At 46.3% G+C, this 18965-nt stretch overlaps 1 protein-coding gene across 2 annotated transcripts in view; it reads left to right on the top strand.

The window, feature by feature from the left end:
• Positions 1–5928: 5928 nt before the first annotated feature.
• SLC39A8 (solute carrier family 39 member 8) overlaps positions 5929–18965 on the top strand; it is a 239167-nt gene continuing 226130 nt past the window's right edge. The window contains exon 1 of one of the 2 annotated variants that reach the window (XM_085636066.1): positions 5929–6050. The gene's annotated coding sequence lies outside the window, so the exon portion shown is untranslated. The remainder of the gene's footprint in view (positions 6051–18965) is intronic. The other variant, XM_085636075.1, reaches the window with a different exon arrangement.

Genomic DNA, 18965 nt, shown 5'->3' with positions numbered 1-18965 from the left:
GAAGCAGAGCGGTGAAGCAGCATGGGAGAGCCGGGCCTGCCTCTGATGCTGGAGTGCTTGGGGGCCACCTTACAAAACCCTAAATGAGCCCCTGAAGTGTTTTGCCCACTGGCCCAGTCAAACACTTTAATCACACAAAGTGAAAAATTCTAATATCTTGGTCTAACATCTGAATTAGATTCCCACAACCAGACTTACCAAAAGGCACAACATAAATCATATTTGATGCACCTTTATTGATTTACGAGGAAAATTCTATACCCAACACTGAGACGTGCAGAAACAGGCGTACTGCCAATAAAACAGGAAGACGAGAAAAAACAACTGACCTTTGTCAATTTACAAGACCATAACATATTGGAAACACTCACAACATTAAAATCACAGCATGATAACTCAAGGCCTGCTAGCCCTTGAACGCCCACGCCTGCAAAGGTAATGCAGAGGTAACACACCAGAGGCTGTATTATAAATTGTGCCTCGGCGGCTCAACGGGCGTATGCACCCGCTTTGTGCTCCCCAGAGCACAATGGATTACAGAGGGGGCTGCAGACACTTGTGTGTCCTTTTCTAGAATACTGATAGCGCTGGTGCACATGTTGCTGTGGTGTGGACCCATGCAATTGAGGGAATCTCTTTGCGTCTGTGCCCACGCAGCATTATAGACATGGATGTGGAGGCGCCTCCTTAAGGCAGCCCTCTGGAGTGGAGAAAGGGGTCTAATGGACCCAGGGCCGGACTGACTACCGGGCGTTTTGGAATTCTGCCGAGCAGGGGGCTGATTTCACTGCAGTGGGGGCTGATTTCGTTCATGGAGACCTGCGTGTACTTCGAAATAACTAAAGCAAAACGAATTTCGTTCAGTACACGCAGGTCCCCATCAACGAAATCAGCCCCCAGCTCAGCAGCATTCCAAAACGCCCGGTAGTCAGTCCGGCCCTGAATGGACCTCCCATACATCCCCCTGCAGGCAGGTGAAGTCAATATGTTGCAAACATAGCGTTAGGATTGGCAGTGGTAAAATAAATTGTCACTAAGCAGTGTGAAAACTGCTTAGCGGCAATTCTTGTAAATTCTTGTAAATATATCCCTAAGTTTGCAAACAGAATAACAATGCTGGAGGGTCTCGGAAAGGTGGAAGATCTCTCCTTCTTTCTCAATTCATCTGACATCTTTCTTTTTCAGGCGGGCTTCTGTATCCCCTTACCACGTTGCTATATTTTGGGAGGTATTGGCAAAGGCGGTGGCACCACTAAACATACATTATGGCAATTTTACAGTCCTGGGAGACCTTAATTTCTCTCTTACGCAGACCTCAGAAAAACTGGCACCTTCAAAAAGGGGAGGAGGGTGGGCGTACACTGCCTCACACCCCAGAACTCAGTTTGCCCTGATGAATCAGAGTAGATGCAGTGCATGATAACACTTACTTCACTGTCAGGCTTTAGTTTTTCACCCTTGTTGGTGTAGCCAGTGCTGTGTTTCTCTAGTGTTGGAAATGCTGCCCAAAGTCTAAAAAGGGGTATGCCAAAGGAGAAATTCCCCTATGTGACATGGGTCTCACCGCTTCTCCAAGACTAAAAGCGCCAGCGCAAACACTAAGAAAGAAAATTGAGAAAGAGGTATGAACGTAGCGACAAGGCAATTTACGAATCAGATGAAAAGTTCACAAATAATCTGCTTATGCATACTACACTGTGGAGGCCCAAAAGACAGTTGCTACAGCACAACATTGAGGGCCTGACAGAATATCAGTTCTCTGGTGCACGGAACAGGACAAGGCCCAACCAGATCCCGCAATTCAAAGAAGTAATATCTAATGCACCATAACTATCACAAAATTGAAGACTGCGTTGGGAGAAGTCAAATAATTTCTAATTCACGAGTGCAGTATTTGAGGTGAGGCTATAAGAAGAATTTCAAGTAGCGCCACAAACAGACAATTTATGGGAAGATGTTCTTCTAACAGCAGAATAAATAACTTTTTGACCTTACTGCTCTAATCCCATCAACAGGAACAGAGAGTGTGCATGGCCTGCAGCTGGAGGAAGGGAGCGAGCTAGAGGATACATTATTTATTAAGCCGAAGAAATTAAAACCCAATCAAGTGGATGTGGGAAAGGGTGTGGTTTTGAGGAAATCGGGAGAAAACCATTTGCCCTCAAAGGAGCTGGGAGGAATTTATGGATTTTAGATAAAATGTAGATGGGATTATATGCATCCAAGCTAGTGGTTTGCTATTGACAAGCATTACGTTGCTGAGACGTTTCTGGGTGTGTCTGTTGAGGCTGGGGCGACCTAGCTGGCAAAATGGGGCTTATTTGATTTGGACTGGGGATGTAACAATGGCAAGCAGGATTGTTCCTAAAGACACCAAGTTAAGAGCATTTAGAGGTGGGATTCTGATTGTAGGAAGAGATATGTGTGTCTGGAGGACGTTTTACAAGTGAAAGTCCATTATATATTAACTTGCCCAACTTTTCCCCCACCTTCCTTCTCATTGATTTCATTCACATGAAGTGCCTTATACAGCAGAAAGTACACATGCCTGGCTATGCGGGCACTCCTTTATGAAGTGGGCAGCAGAACAAGGAAGTATTGAGCAGTCACCTTTGTAGCAGGACAGAGTTTATTCATTTTTAGGTCTCGCCTGACCCAGCGCATGCGCTGGTCTGGCGAGACTTATTGAGAGGGCTCCAAAAAAGTGCTACCAGGCCAGCCTAGAGCTACAGTGCGTGTGCGCGGGCGCGCGCGCTGCGCTTTTCCGCGATTACTTTCACTTTCGCGGCCGCTTGGCATAGCCAATAGGTCTCGCTTTTGGAACCTTATAAGTATTTAGTTATGCAACTGTTGCATGGCTAAACACTTATAAGGTCCAAAGGCGAGACCTATTGGCTATGCCAATGCTTGTTGTGTTTATTTTTGAGATTTTAGAGAGAATGGGTCACATCATTGTCAAGAACAAGAGAGAGGAAGGAAAAAAGCATTGAAAATGAGGAAAAAGCAGGTGAAAGCAATCAGAAAAATGGGTGAGAGGAAAGCGAAGGCAGTAAACAATGGGACAACAGCAGGAGAAAGAACTCAGAAATACGGGGGGAAGAAAGGAGAAACCAGTGAAAAATATGGCAAAACCAGGCGAAAGCATACAGAAAAACATGGGAGAGGTAGGAGAGCATAGTAAAAACAAGGGAAAAGCAGGAGAAAGCACACAGAAAATAGGGAGGGAGAAGAGCGGTGCAGCTGCACGGGAGAACTGGGCCTGGGGCCTGCTTAATGGGGTTGCGTTGCAGCCTCCATTAAGTAGGTACTGGGAGGCAGGAGTGGCCTGAGAGACCCTTAGAGGGGCTAGGTGGGAGGTGGAAAAACAGGCAGCAGCCGGGTGTGGAAACTGAGGAAAAATCAAGGAGAAGCAGTGAAAAACGAGGGAAAAGCAGGAGAAAGCATTAAGAAACACGGGGGAAAGGAAGAGGAAAGCAGTGCAAAATGAGGCAAAATCAGGAGAAAGCACTCAGAAACAAGCATTTACAATGCAATGGTCTCGGCAATATTATAGGTAGAGCTATTGGTATTGCTCATTATTTTTTTATCATTTTTGTATCCCTAAATAAATGGCATTGTCATTTCTATTGGCATTAGCTTTTTTTTTGCATATGTGATACCTATTGCATTAGCAGAGAGAGAGTGAGGTAGTGAGATAGAGAAAGAGAGTGAGGTATTAAAATAGAGAGTGAGGTAGTGAGAGAGAGTGAGGTAGATAGAGAGTGAGGTAGTGAGATAGAGAGAGTGAGGTAGTGAAAGAGTGAGGTAGTGAGGGAGAGGGATGTTGTGAGGTAGTGATATATACGCATAGAGTGATGTTGTGATGTAGTGAGATAGAGAGAGAGGTAGTGAAAGAGAGAGTGAAAGTGAGTTAGTGAGATATAGAGTGAGGTAGTGAGATAGAGAGTGAGGTAGTGATGTTTTGAGAGAGAGAAGTTGTGAGATAGTGAGGTAGTGAGATAGAGTGGAGTAGTGAGGTAGAGAGAGTTATGTAGTGAGAGAGAGTGAGGTAGTAAAACAGTGATGTAGTGAGGGAGAGGGATGTAGTGAGATGTAAGCAGAGTGGTGTTGTGATGTAGTGAGATAGAGAGAGGTAGTGAAAGAGACAGTGAAAGTTAGTTAGTGAGATAGAAAGAGTGAGGTAGAGAGATAGAGAGTGAGTGATGTAGTGAGTTAGAGAGAGAGTGAAGTTGTGATATAGAGAGTGAGGTAGTGAGAGAGTGAGGTAGTGATCTTTTTAGAGAGAGAAGTAGTGAGATGGTGAGGTAGTGATATAGATAGAGGGGAGTAGTGATGTATAGAGAGTTATGTAGTGGGAAGAGAGAGAGAAGTTGCGAGACAATAAGGTAGTGGAGTGTGTGATGTGTAAAATCAGCGCCGATAGAGCTCACAAAAGCATCTCCCAAAACTCTTTTACATTGTCTGGCAGTAATTAATTTTAACTTTCTTTTTAGCAATTGTTCAATTGGCTATAAACCCTAATCTAAGGCCAACAATGTGAAATGCTGAAATAAACACACCAGAGTGAGGAAAAAGAAGTATATATTTCTTTGTAAAACAGAAACGGACAGTAAATATTGTAAAGTAATGTATATTTTTGAATGTTGATAAAGTGGTTAAAAAAAAAAAGCTTTTCCATTTACAAGGTAACTTTTTATGCAATTTGTAGATGTACAGTATTTAAAAGATCTTTACTATTTTGCTGGTATACAAAATCTTTTTTCTTTTATATTGTAATTTCGCGACTGTGGCATCACACTTAAAAGTGTCCGCCTGTAGGAAGTGAGAAAGCTGGACGTTGTTTTGGTGTGACCTTTGATGTAACGTGGGGGCTTTAAGCTATTAAACAACTGGTAACTGTTATCAACAGAGCGAACTCTGTGCCATGACGTAGGAATGAGCGCTCCGGTCTTCATTTCTTCCCAGCGCCAAGAAGTCTGGCATGGTGGGAAATCTTCCAATTGTTCTTTTATAGGAGGCTGTGGCAGCAACTAAAACCCACACAGCCTGACTTTGAGATTGTTATCTGTTTGAGAGCACCGAATGATTGATGTCTGGTGACCCATAGGTAAGAAGAATCCCACAAACACTGCTATGTTGCTTTGAACCTTAGATCCCGTTTGTGGTGATTGCTACAGTTGTAGGCGCTGTTCTGTTTTATAGGAGCAGTGAAAGGGAATCCCATTATGATAGAAGGAAGACGGAAACTTTATAATAAGAAAAGAGCAAACTGTTTGTAAGTGTGCTAGGAGAGGAATACTAACATATATGAAGTTGAGGGTAAAAAGGCAAAAAAATACTAATTTTGAAAAAAGTATTTAACAAACCTGAAGTCCTATTGGTAATTATTATTCCGTGTTAAATTTTAATGCATTCTGGGATATATACAAAGCGACAGACGCGTCCACCTTTGATAAAGGGCCAGGCCGGATGACCTGTGCAGCTAACGTTAAAAGAAGGACTTTTCTACAGTGTCTGCTTTAATTTTCCAGCTGCTGGGTAATCCCGGCCTGTGTTGGAGTTTTGCACAAGGAAATGCCTGAATTTAAAGGAGCAGATGAATGAGGAGCGGATAATGGGAAGGGCAGAGAGGGGGCCACAGGCAGAAACACTAGCCCTGTGGGCAGCAGTCGGAAGACCCTGTGTCGGTGTGGCCCCAAGCCTGGCAACCTGTTCGTAAAATAATAGGGGTCTGCGGGTTTTATATTGTGAAGGGGGAAAATTGCATGTACTTGAAGCGCAAACTTTATCAACTCGGTTACTTCTCCTGGCAGCAGAAGAGGGATCTACTGGCAGCAGAGGAGGGAAAAGTGCCTAGCACGTTAGAGTTCCACCGAGGGCGTGCTTTTGTCACTCTAGCTGAGGGGAGGGAAGGGGGAGGTGAAATGAAAGGGGGAGGGGGAAGCAAATGGAGGTCTGGCAGCACCCGCCGCGGAGCTCTAATCTCGTGCTTTAAGAATGGAGGCGGCGGGGGAGGAGCAGGGGGACAGCTGGTTTCAGTGCGTGAAGAGGTCAGTGCTCTGCTTTATATAACACAGCCCCCCTTCGGGGGGTTTCTAGGGTTTGACTCTCCTTTTGCAGCAACTGCTGCACAAAGTTGCACAGGGGACGTCTCCACGCAGCTCTGTTTCCTGTCCCGTTTGCTTTACGTTTAACCGCTCTCTGACCAGTTATCTGCTCAGTATGTTGACGAGCTGTTCTTTTCGTCCACACCGTAAATAAACACATAATAATTTTCTTGCAAAGCAACAACAAAAAATACACGCTATTACTGCACACCCCTTGCATTACGTTGTGGCTGCTAAAATAAGGATGGTTGTGTATTTGGACATAAGCGAAAGCTGAAATATCGAACAAAAGTACCTGCTGCGCAAGTCTCTTTGTTGCGTTGACATATTTGAGAAGACACATCAGTAGCAGAGACGGGAGTTGTGGACCGCCGTATTATTGTGGTCAGGATAGAATAATATTTGCACTTAGACAAAGTGCTTAATTTGTGCTTGTTGTTGCAGGTGGTGGGCTCCGGCAGTTATTTCTGGGGGTCAGGACTTAATTTTCTTAATTAGTGTTTGAACTGTCGACGCGAGCATCGGAGGAGCGGTTTATGGGCTGGCTGCAGAAGAAAGGAAATATATATTCCTGTGGTGATCTGTGCGACGCCTTATGGAGTCCACATAGCACTTAAAATGTATGTGTGTATGAATGCAACTTGCTTGACGCTGCTCACACTTTAACCTGTACTTAATTTGTCGGAAAAATAATAAGTGCTAGGGCTCTCTTAAGGGTGTAATTTCTGCCTGCACTGCCCATTGCCACTGTCAGCACTGCCAACTACAGTAACAACACAATTACTAACCATCACACTCCTACAGTTATGAAAGTACCTTAAGAGTATATTAGAATGCCCCTCCTACCAATGTATTTAAATTAGTTCAAGAGATAAACACCCGTAAACCCCACCCACCTCATAACTTTGTTGATGACTCCGTTGCATTCGAAAAGTATTTGAAAAGCTCATTAGCTCCTGTGGTGTATTTACTACCTTGCAGCCTCAACTGGCCCTCTTCAATCACTTCGTTGCAGCACCACTTCCAAGCCAATGAATAAAGCTGCTGGGTTGCAGACTTTGCACGAGCACACCAGTACCTGTCTTCAGTTCATTGCGCATAGCCACCAGACACACACATTACTATTGTGCTACCGAAGTTCAAAAGTTCCTTGCGTCTCCTGCCCTGGAGGCATACTTCTGGCGCACTAAACCAGCACGTCAAACTAGATCACACGCTGCATAGAGAACTCACAAGCGCACCTCACACCACGATTCACTAGAGCTGCACTCACCGACGGTCAAACGTGAAGCAGTTCTTAATAAGACGCGAGAGCTTCTGAATATGTTAAACAATGAATTACAGCAATGCCAATCCTAGGTTAGAGTTAAAAAACACAAACTTGGAAGCATGTTCAGTAGTATGTAATAGCAGCAGTGGAAGACAAAAACATACCGATACAGCTGCTTGTGGAGGCTTTATGTAATGTAGACAGCGTGCTCAGCATAATAACAAAGGAGGGTTACTGTGCGGCATTCTTTAATCATTGCTCCTTGAAGGGTGGCTCTTAGCTGAAAGTACGTTGGAGCTAGGGCTGCTGATACGTGGGGGCTGGAGGGGCCAGGCACCCCACCATCATAATGCCGATCGCGGCACTCGCGAGTTAGCTATAAACATCTGAAGCTAAAGCGCGGGTGCCGCAATTGCTTAAAAAGTAAGGAAATAGAACATTTGCATTTTTTTCTATTTCCTTACTTTTGAAGCAATCGCGGCACCTGCGCTTTAGCTTCAGATGTTTAAAACTAAAGCGTGAGTACCGCGATTGAAATTAAAGTAAACAAATAGGGGGGGGGGGGGAATGGCGGACGCACGTTTTTTTAAAAATTGTTTGTTTACTTTTGTTATAATGGCGGCACTGGTGCCCCATTGTAACAAAAGTTAGTAAATGGGAAAGAACAAAAAGCAGTAGTCACTCAGTTGCCCGATTTCTATGCTGCCCTCAGAGGGAGAGGTTGTTGTGGTTCAGGGGTTGGAGCTGCCGGGCTGGGGCGGCATCTGCAGGGACTGGGCTTCTATTAACGCTGCCTCTGACGGGCTAATCCTTTGCTTCAATGGTGCGGAGCCTCAGCCTCGGAGCCGCTGCATGTGTCACCCAGTCATGGCGGGTCCCGGCCGTGGTTGCTGATTAAGATACAGGGCCTAACTAGGCGGGCAGCGCGCGAGAGCAACAACAAGAAGATCCTCACGGCCAGACACCATCAAAACAATGGCGGATGGAAGCTCCGAAACTTTTTCGGATTCGGGGGCGTGTTCCTGCTGTTCTAAAAGGGCGTGGCTAAAAAGTGGAAAGAACAGCAAGGAACACGCCCCCGAATCTGAAAAAGACGGAGCCTATTTGGAGGGACGGCTCTCTCCTCCAATGGCGGGCCTCCGTTTAGGAAGCCAGCCAATGGAGGAGAAGCAAAAAGAGAGGCGGGCTAAATAGCCACTCTAGGAAACATTAAATCTTCCGACTTCCGGTTCTGCCTTCGGCAGACCGGTAGTCCTCGACCTAAAAACAGATGAGAAGTAAGGAGAAAGTAGTAAAATAGAAAAGGGAGAAGCAGGTGAAAGTACTCATAAAACAGAGAGGAAGTAGAGCGGTGCAGCAGCACGGGAGAGCTGGACCTGGGACCTGCTCAATGGGCCGCGCTGCTGCCTCCATTAATTAGGTCCTGGGAGGCGGGAGGGGCGCTGGGAGGGGGTGGGTGGGGCTAGGCGGGAGACAGGAAAACAGGTGGCAGGCTGGAGTGGGAAATGGGGCAAAAACAAGGAGAAGCAGTGAAAAATGGGACAAAAGTAGAATAAAGCTCTCAGAAAAAGGTGGAAAGGAAGGAGAAAGTAGTGAAAAATGAGGCAAAAGAAGGAGAAAGCACTCAGAAAAACAGGGAGGAGGCAGAGTGGTGAGGCAGAATGGGAGAGTTGGGCCTGCCTCTGATGCTGAAGTGTTTGAGCGGCCACCTTATAAAACCCTAAATGAGCCTCTATTGTGTTTTGCCCACTCGCCCAGTCAAACACTTTAATCGTGCAAAGTGAAAAATTCTAATATCTTGGTCTAACACTTGAATTACATTCCCACAACCAGACTTACCAAAAGCCACACCATAAATGATTTTAGATGCACCTTTATTGATTTACAAGGGTAAGAATATACTCAACACTGAGACGTGCAGAAACAGGCGTACTGCCAATAAAACAGAAAGACGAGAACAACTGACCTTTGTCAACTTACAAGAACATATTATATTGGGAACAGTCGCATCATTAAAATCACAGCATGATAATTCAAGGCCTGCTAGTCCTTGAACACCCACACCTGCAAAGGCAATGCAAAGGCTGCATTATAAATTGTGCCTCAGCAGCTCAACTGGCGTGTGCGCCTGCTTTGTGCGCCCCTGAGCACAATGGATTACAGATAGGGACTGCAGACGCTTGTGTGTCATTTTCTAGAATAGAGGGCGTTGGCTCAATTGCATGGGGTGTGGCCCCATGCAAATGAGGGAATCTCTTTGCGTCTGTGCCCATGCAGCATTATAGACATGGATGTAGAGGCTCCTCCTTAAGGCAGCCCTCTGGAGTGGAGAAAGGGGTCAAATGGACCTCCCATACATCCCCCTGCAGGCAGGTGAAATCAATCACTGCACCCACCTGCAAGGCGATCTCTCTCACCTCTTCAAAGAGCATGCGGCATGTCGCCTGCACTGTGAAAAATGACACGGATTTGAAGCAGCCCCTCCGTATTTCACTTTAATGCACTGAGGGCAACGCGAGTTCGCGGCTACCATGGGGCAGTGCATTCTTTGAAATACGGCATACTGTCCCTGCTTGCGCCCAGCGCACCTGTTCAAAGGTGCGCCATGGTGCAAACAGGGGCAGTGCGTTTTGTACATAATACGTCCCCAGAAGCTCATATCCCAGCCTCAAAAAAGTGACACAGACAAAAAGCTGGAAGAGTTGCACGAGTTGCAACTCACAGATGAGCAACTTTGCCTTGCACAAAAAATTCATGCAAGACATTAGGAGAAAAATGGGAGCCTGTCCCATCACCAAAAACCTATAACACATGACAAAACTCCACTGATTTCCCAAAAGAAAACTACTCATGCCCAGTCCACTAAAAGATAGCCCATTAGCTTGTAAAACAAACTTATTATTAGTTTCAGACAGTAGTGCTCAGAAACACAAGCCTTAGGGCGTGATTTAGATCTTGGCGTATGAGCTACTCTGTCACAAATGTGACTAAGATCCAGTCCGCCGTATTACAAGTGCATTATATCCTATAGCACGAGTAATATGGCAAACAGGGTATCCATCACGTCTGTGACAGAGGATCCCATCCACCAAGATCTAAATCAGGCCTTTGAAAGTAATTCTGAGAAGCAATGTTCTTGCCAGACAGAAGAGGTGTTGACAAGAGCATTAAAGCTAAGTAAAATCACTCCCTGCTGTTCCTGGCTACGTTGCAGGTGTCCTACTTCTTTGAAACACCAGAAGAGGTGTTCAACTGGACAGATGAAATCACCAGATTAAAGCCACACACTCCACCTAGAAAAGATTCAGACTCGTTGTCTGGGGGCCCGGGCCACAAGACCTCCCAGGCTAACAGAAAACAACATCACAGGTCACGCTCTAAGAGATGCTCTAAAACTCATAGCGAATCCCGCATTTGATCGACAGAGGACAATGTATGGCAGACATGGGTCCCGTGCTTACTATGCCACTGGATTCAAGCTATGCTGGCTGATGAGGGGGGAACCCTGAAACCGGTCCTAGGATGCTTGGTTCCGGTCCAGGGAGGACCTGGTTTGGCACTTCAGGCTGGACTGTTCCCATGAGGCACAGGGTCAAGACTGATTTGCATATGACCAGGTCTAAACTGGGTTGTAATGGTGAGCAATAGAATGTTGGATTTAACCCAGTTATCTTGACTAGGGGTGAATGTTTTGATTTGGTGTGCATTCCGTCTATCAATTGTGTGTCTAATGTATGAAAGAGAACATCCTAACAATTTCTCGATACAAAAAAAACTATCCATAATGCCGACAACACTGTAATATGGGCTACTTTTATCAGCATTAACCTTTGTACTGAGGACACTTGTATGTAAATGGGTAGTTCTTTAGGGATCCATTGGCAGTCGGTGGTTCCTGACCCCCGTTAGAGTTGGGATATCCACCATGCCGCAACAGATTCTTCACTGTTCATGAGGTATTGGGGTGGGGGGGAGGGAGTGTGGGGTTGGGAAAAGTTACTGTTTATTTCTAGTATCATACTTTCACATTCTACATACACCAGCTCAATTAAATATGTCATTCATGCATTATCTCCCATCCACATATACCACTGCCAACTACGCCACTAAATATGTCTAAGCTTTATGATAGACGACTACACATCATCAGCTGGAATGGCTGTGGCCTGTTAGATAAGGTTAATGGTATTACGCCAGGCTACGAGATACGAAGCCAACATTTTATGTCTGCAGGAAACACATTTAATGGGTAACAAGAACCCATGCCTGGCACGCTTTGGATATATCCAGATGTTACACTCCAGGTTCGCCAAGAGCTCTCGGGCGTAGCTGTTATGATCCATCATAGAGTCCCTTTTGCTCATGACAAAACATGGTCTGATCCCCAGGGTAGATATATCATAGTCACGGCCACATAGTATGGCGAGCCTCTCGTGCTTAGCAGTCTTTACACCCCTCCACCCCTGGCGTGAAGCCTAGTGCAACGCCTGCTGACATGAGAGACAGAGATTCCCTAAGGCCTAACAATAGTTGGGGGCGACTGGAATGATATCATATGCCTTCATGCAGACAGGTGGCGCTCCACAGCGAGACCACTAGAAACAAGGGAATCGAGGCTACGGTCCCTGATACAGGAGATGGACTGGGTGGATACCTGGTGGGGACTCCAGCCAACAGATTAAGGTTATACATACTTTTCCAGTACACATGGGTCTTTCTATCGCATAGACAAAATCTTTATATCTACCACCCACACACATTGACTCGAGGTGGCAGAGATTCTACCTTGAGGCCTCTCTGATCCCTCCCCAGTACAGCTAGATCTGCGACTAGACTCTAAACGGCCCCCCTTCCGATGGAGACTGTCACCATGGCACCTACAAGATGAACAATACAGAACACATATGCACACTGCCATCACAGATTATTTTACTCTTAATGCCGGAAACAGTCGAGTCCCCCAAGAGTCTATGGGAGGCCATGAAACCAACACTTCGGGGGTGGATATTGCTTACTGCTCGGAACAACACAGCGAGAAACTGGTACAGATGGACGCCCAGCTAATAGATTTAGAACACAGAATCAGGGGGGGATGGTGGCGCGACAACAGTTGCTTCATTCACAGCAAATATATGCTAGCGACCTTATAGACAAGGCTAGAATGACATGGTTAGCTACACATAGTAGGATATACCAGTGGGGGGGGACAAATCCAGCGCATTGCTACATCGTTTATGTCAACTGGCGCATTGGCCATTAATTATTCCGACTATTCGCAGCCCTCCCAGGGAGATACTTACTGATCCACTATAAATTGCAGCTAGTTTTGCAAATTATTATGCAGATCTATATGCCTCCAAAGAGACCATTTCACCGCCCCTTATTTATAAATTTATAGTTGAAGTTGTATAAGCTTTATTTCGATAACTAGTATCATAAAAGACATGAAAAACATTTTGTGTAGTAATAAAAAGAGTACAAAATACGCATATAATACAGCAGCATCATAAATGCCAATACACACAGATAATCTATAAAATTACACTCTTGCACCCTCAATAAAGGATGCAATTGCCATAGGCTGCTAGGTAAAAACTATTATACAGTTCATCAATAAAAGCATAGGTAAAATACGATAAACAAATTCACAGGAGAACAACATAACAATCCTCCGTAATATGGCACTTATGTGTGGGGGCCTTGTTATGGGCCCGGAGTGGAACCCCCAATGCACACCTGGTTAAAATAGATTAAGCCCTCTTTGGGATAACAACAGGTGAGGTCAAATAGAAAGTGCATGTGCATAAAGTGTGGACTCGGTGCACAGCTGGGCGGCTTTCAAATAGTGCAACAAAATTAATCTCAATTTCAAATAATACAGTGTTAGGCCACTCTTGAAAATAATTTTCGTCTAATTAGCCATGCAAGGCTGAGAAACTTGGCCACTCCGCACACAAAATAAGGTCTGGGGTCTGACCTAAGAATGCGCAGGGCTACCATATGGTCCTGTGTGCCCAATTGTCAGCAGACTGGTCTTAACCACTTGGACCTCAGGACAGTGTATGCCGGACAAGCAAACATAACATGCTCAACACTTTCCATCGGGGCCCTGCAGCATGGGCAATCCTGTGATGTTTGTTTGGGTGGCTGCCATTTTGCAGTTATCGCGCAGACAGGAAGTGTGCCGAACCTGAAATGGGTGTACAGCATTCTGTCCCTTGGGACCTCTAATTAGATCCAATTAAGGCGCTAGGCATCTAGTCTGCTTATGTAGATAAAACTCAGCCGTCAGTCTGCCCACGTTGAGTTTACGGATTTCCTGGCAGTCCACCCAATCCCAATACAATCGATTAAGCTCCTCCTTGCTTGGTGGTTCTTGTCTATCCCAATATGTTTGGAGTCCCAGGGCTAACATTGTTTTCTTGACATTAGAGATCCATCCTATTTTGCCGCCAGCGTCTATTCACATGACCTCAGTAAGTGCTTCAGCATACTTAGAAAGCTCAGGGGTCCATCTAATCCGAGCTCAAAAGAGCAGTGGGCGCAGCCTTGCTGTGTTACCAATCGGCCGTCTGCACATTAAAGGTATAAGTGGGGTAGATTGGGGCAGCATCGCCAGGTCCCTGAAGAACTTGTGTTCGGATCTGCGGAGGTCGTCAACATTATCAAATCCCCAGAGTTCTGCTCTGTAAAGAGCTGTACTAACTGCTTTGGCATCAGAAACCGTGAGGGCCGGGGCAACTGGCCTACTATATGAGGAGCAATGTTCATTCCCAGGTGCTCCGGCCACTCATTTATACCCCATCAGCATCTTTGCTAGGTGGGGCCTCCCTGTCATTTTGTCAGAGAGTAGAACACCGACTCTTTCTATGGATGTTCCACCCAGCAAAAGATTGCTTATAAATGTTTTGTGGGAGTTGAATGCCATAAACTTGGTTTTTGAAGTGTTGATGACCAGCCCCCGGGAATCGCAGAAAAGTTGGAACGTATTAAGTAATCTTTGCAGCCCTGCTGGGGTCTTAGATACCAGAGGGTCAGTACCTTATCACCCACCAAAGTTGGAGCATCAGCTGGGTCTTCTTGCAAAAAGCTGACCACCCCTTTTAAGGAGAACAGGGACGGAGCCATAAAACAGCCCTGTCTGTCTCCCCTGTTAACAAGGATCCGCTCTGTCAGCTGACCTTGTGTCCCCCATCTAATCTAAGCATAATTACCCTCATGGAGCTGGACCAACAGTTTGAGGATAAAAGGGGGGTGGCCATATCTCTTAGTGTCTACCACAACGTACTCCTGGGGACCAAGTCAAAGACAGTCTTTAAATCAATAAATGCCAGGTAAAGACTGCCCATGCCAATTATCACTATTTTCCAGTAGATACGAAGCAGCCTAAATACCTGGTCAATCGTTCCAGTACTAGGCCGAAAAAAGGCCAGGTAGTTAGAGAGAATGGCTTTATCTTCTGCCCTTAGTTGTATCCTCTGCAGGAGGACTCTTCTGAAGACCTTCTGCAATGCATCTATCAAACTAATTGGTCTTTAATTTGAGGGGTCTTCTCTGGTGCCCTTTTTGTAAATTGGGACCACCTCAGAGCCTTTCCTAGACGCCAGTACTGGGGCACAGCTTGCTATGGCATTGGCCAAAAGGAGGATATGCCCAGTTTGAAGTGTCTGCTAGGAATAAATCACCAGGCAGACCGTCTGGTCCAGCTGCCTTTGCGGGCACTACTTTCCAAATCGTAGCCTCAATCTCGGCCAGGTCAAACAACTCACTATCAGCCCCGGTGAGCCCATGAGAATCACATAGTTCCACGAGTGTTGTGTCCTCGGATATAGAGTAAAGCATCTGGAAGTGGTCATGCCATTCCTTGCCTGTGATGTAATTAGGAGGTGGGCGTGCACCACCAGGTTACTAGGGTCCAAAATAAGTTGTTGTCCCTGGCTAAACTTGCTTCCTTCAGTTGTTGCCAGCGGGATTCGTCCTATGATGTCTTTGCCTGATGCAAAGCAGCTCTATAGCTCTTCCTAGCAGCTTTGATCGAGGGGCTGTTCTTTTTTTTGATTGCTGCAGCTAGGAGCAGTCGTTTATGCCTTCAGTCTTTCATGTACCACAAATGGGGCCCTCTTGATGGCAAACTGGGCTTATTGCCCAGATTAGGGGCTAGGAAGTGTGAGAAGTTGACCTGGCATATGCTGTCCACTAGTTATAGTGGGCACCTTGCACCAGTCCAAACAACCCTTATTGATGATAGGTTTAAAGACAACCTTTATTGAAAGCTATCCTAGTGGTAGCTATGGAGAGCAGCCTTCAGGCTAAGTCTTGAAGGAGTGTAAAGCAGCTTGGTTTACCATCTTATAACCTCTTGAATAACTAAATGAAAGGAGAACCACACAAGGTATATATAAAATATATGTATTTATTTCTAAACACTCACTACTAATCTCTTTATGAGATTAGAGTCCAAGATACACAATAATTTAGTTCTAAAACGAGAGTAAATAGCACAATATACAATGGGCCCTAGGGGCGGACCAAACCATATATTAAGAAAGTGGTATAAGAATCACAACTTGACTAGACACAGTGCCTAGAGCACGTAGAATCGCTGGGACCCCAAGGAACCACCCAAGGTAGTGACACAGGAGACCCACGGGGACGTGTGCAGTGTGAGAACACAGCCGTGAGCCCCGTACTATTCTTTGAGAAAGTCGCTGTTGGAATTTTAGAAGTTAAGGACACCTAGGAGAGGACTTTGAGCAACTCCCTTTAGACTTAGGGGATTCTAGGCCAGCACCCACGGGAGCACCGGAGTACTTGTGTTACCTCACCCAGGGAAGCCTGGTGCATAGGTGTCAAATGGTGTCGGGAATCGTCGTTGATTTCAATGGCGATCTGCTGCAAAGTGTTGCTGCCGGGAAGGAGAAAAGTGTCCGGTGTGATCATAGCCTGGATCAAAGATCAGAAGAATCTGAAAGCAGAGGGGACAGAGTCTGGGTCACTTGCCAGTGACCAGGGGCATGATAGCCAAATGCCCACTGATGTCGGGTGTTTCAGGTGCGAAGAGGTGTAGCTTGACTCTGCAGCCACGAGGACCAGGAAGCATCGGCGACAACCAGGAGCTGGATTCGATCTCTTCCACGACGAGTGTCGAGTGCTGCGGTGTCGGTGCCCGTAATAGACCCAGCAAGTCTTGGCAACAGCAACCCACGTAGGAAGATAAAAGATGCTTTGGTGCGGACCAGCAAGGTCCTGGGGACTCCCCAAGCAATGGAGAGACAGGGCACGTCTGGGGCAACCAGGTAAGCCCAATTAAAGTTAAAGTTGCCTTCACAGGGACCCACCAGTTGACAGACCAGGGATCGCGAAGGGACCTTGAGAGAAAACACAAAGAGCCAACTCCCGGAACACTCGTGGAGTGTAGGCGGGCAATCTTTGGTGCAAATGCTGCTCGGGGTCAGGGCTACAAGTAACCCAAAGCTCAGCTGCAGGAATTGCTGGAAAGCTGATGCTTTTGCAAATGGTCTCGGTGTCCAGGGGTTCGGGTTGCACGGTCGCCACGAGGGATACAGGCCTCAAACTTGCTGTGGGTGCTGATCAACCTCTAAGACCACGGAAACCCACCTCCTGTGTTGCAAAATTCTTCTGAGTCCGGCGGGAGCTTTGGAGATGCAAACCAGACAGATGCGTCTTTGGTGCCTATCTTGCAGGGGAGTAACTCCTTTACTCCAAGGGAGATTCTTCAGTCATCTAGTTCAATGTAGATCATTGAAGTTCCAGGATTCAGTATCAGAGTTTCGTCCAGGTGTAATCTAAAGTCCTATTGCCAGGGGTTCCTATCTTATATCCAAGGAATGGGTGGGACAAACTCTAGGGACCCACCTATGGGAGATTCAAGAAAGAGGGGTGGCTACACCCATTTCCTTTGTCCAGTTTCGCACCAGAGCAGGGGCTGGTAGCCCCTGCAACCGGTTTGAGCTGGACTATGCACAGGGACACCAAATGGGCCCCCAGTGCAGACTTCAAAGCACTCTTGGAGTGCACCCACCCAGCCCCAGTACACTAAAGCCTGTCTGGGAGGTGGTGACATCTTCCTGTGACAGGACACCTATTGTCCAGGCCTCCCCTGCTGGAGTTTTGTCGAGCAGCAGGAGGGCAGACTCGTGTCTGTGGCTGGCAGCATCCATTTTGTGATGCCAGGGCTCTGTTAGCTGGTACCGGGTATACCAGTGCTGTCATGTCTCTCCCTCTAGGAGGGTGGGATCATACTCCCACACCAATTACTGGTGTGGGGGTATGATTCCAAGGTGTTTGACACTAAACACAACATGTTTCCATGCAGCCATTCCAAAGTTAGGGGTGGCATAATACATGCTGCAGCCCCTGGTAGGCCTCTGGGGTACCTATGCCCTGGGTACATAGTATACCATATTCTAGGGACTTATAAGGGTACCCCAGAATCCAATCTGAAGGGTACATAAAGTACTGGTTATCAATTTAAAGGGGAAAGCAGATAGGCTGGGGTCCTGAATAGCAGGATCCCAGCCAAACTAAGTCCAAAACCAGCAAAAACACCAGGGAAAAAGTGGGGCCAACCATGCTGTCAGATTCCACCTTCCTACAGGAAGTAGGCGCTCAATCGTTGCACTGTGCGAGATTGGACCATAGGCACATCCACCAGTCCCCTTATGTCAGATGTTGCGGCCTGGAGCTCTGTTGTACTTAAGGCCAGGACTTGTCGTATGCTAGCGATCTTAGATTCTTGAAGGGCTACCTTATGCCATTTTAAAAATCTATTACAATTAGAGGGAACGATTTCTCTAGTAGTTAGGGGTAAGATGCTCTTGAATTGGCAAGGAGTTTCCCATAGAGGTTTGAAAGTTGCGCAGAGGGGATTGTGGTCGCAATCTGTGGTAGTGCCCACACTCATGTCTATCAGGTCCCAGAGCTTTACATCTAATAAAATATAATCAATACATGACGGGCAGCTGGCTCTATTATAAGTATTTGCGCCCTGTCTATCCGATTGTGTTCTTCCATTAGCTGCCCTCAAGCTGAACTCTATGGTAAGGGCATGGAGTTGGAGCTCCAGCTGGGCCCATCTTTTAACTGGAGGTAGATTTAGAAGGGGGACAGCCCATTTGTTGTCATCCTACTCGGCTCCTAACAAGTACTCTCTGTCCAGAGGCTCAAAGTTGCAGTTGAAATCTCCTGCAACCACAACTCTAGAGTGAGGAGAACAGCTGACTAAGCTTTCTTCCAATGCTGAAATGATGGGTGAAGGCATACCCCCTTTGGTCCCCCTCACATAGACATTAAAAATGTGATTATCCCCCCCCCCTCCCGAGCCCCCTAATGATAATTCTCAGAATGTCTGGGCTGGGACTTGATTGACAGGTGATTCGACAGCCCAGAGCAATGTTCAACCAAATCATCAGTCCCCCTGACGGGCTTCCTCTCCCTAGAGTTGTTGCTGGAGAGTAGAAACAAGCATAACCTGATTTATATAGGGGGACCGGACTCCAGGTCTCTTAAAAGATACATATGTCAAAACCCTCAAATAGTTTGTTCCAATGGGGGATTGACAATTTACT

The sequence above is a fragment of the Triturus cristatus genome, chromosome 2_1 (assembly GCF_964204655.1).
Source record: "Triturus cristatus chromosome 2_1, aTriCri1.1, whole genome shotgun sequence".
Lineage (NCBI taxonomy): Eukaryota > Metazoa > Chordata > Amphibia > Caudata > Salamandridae > Triturus > Triturus cristatus.
Note: the sequence above shows the minus strand (reverse complement) of the source record. Positions and strands in the feature narration are given on the sequence as shown.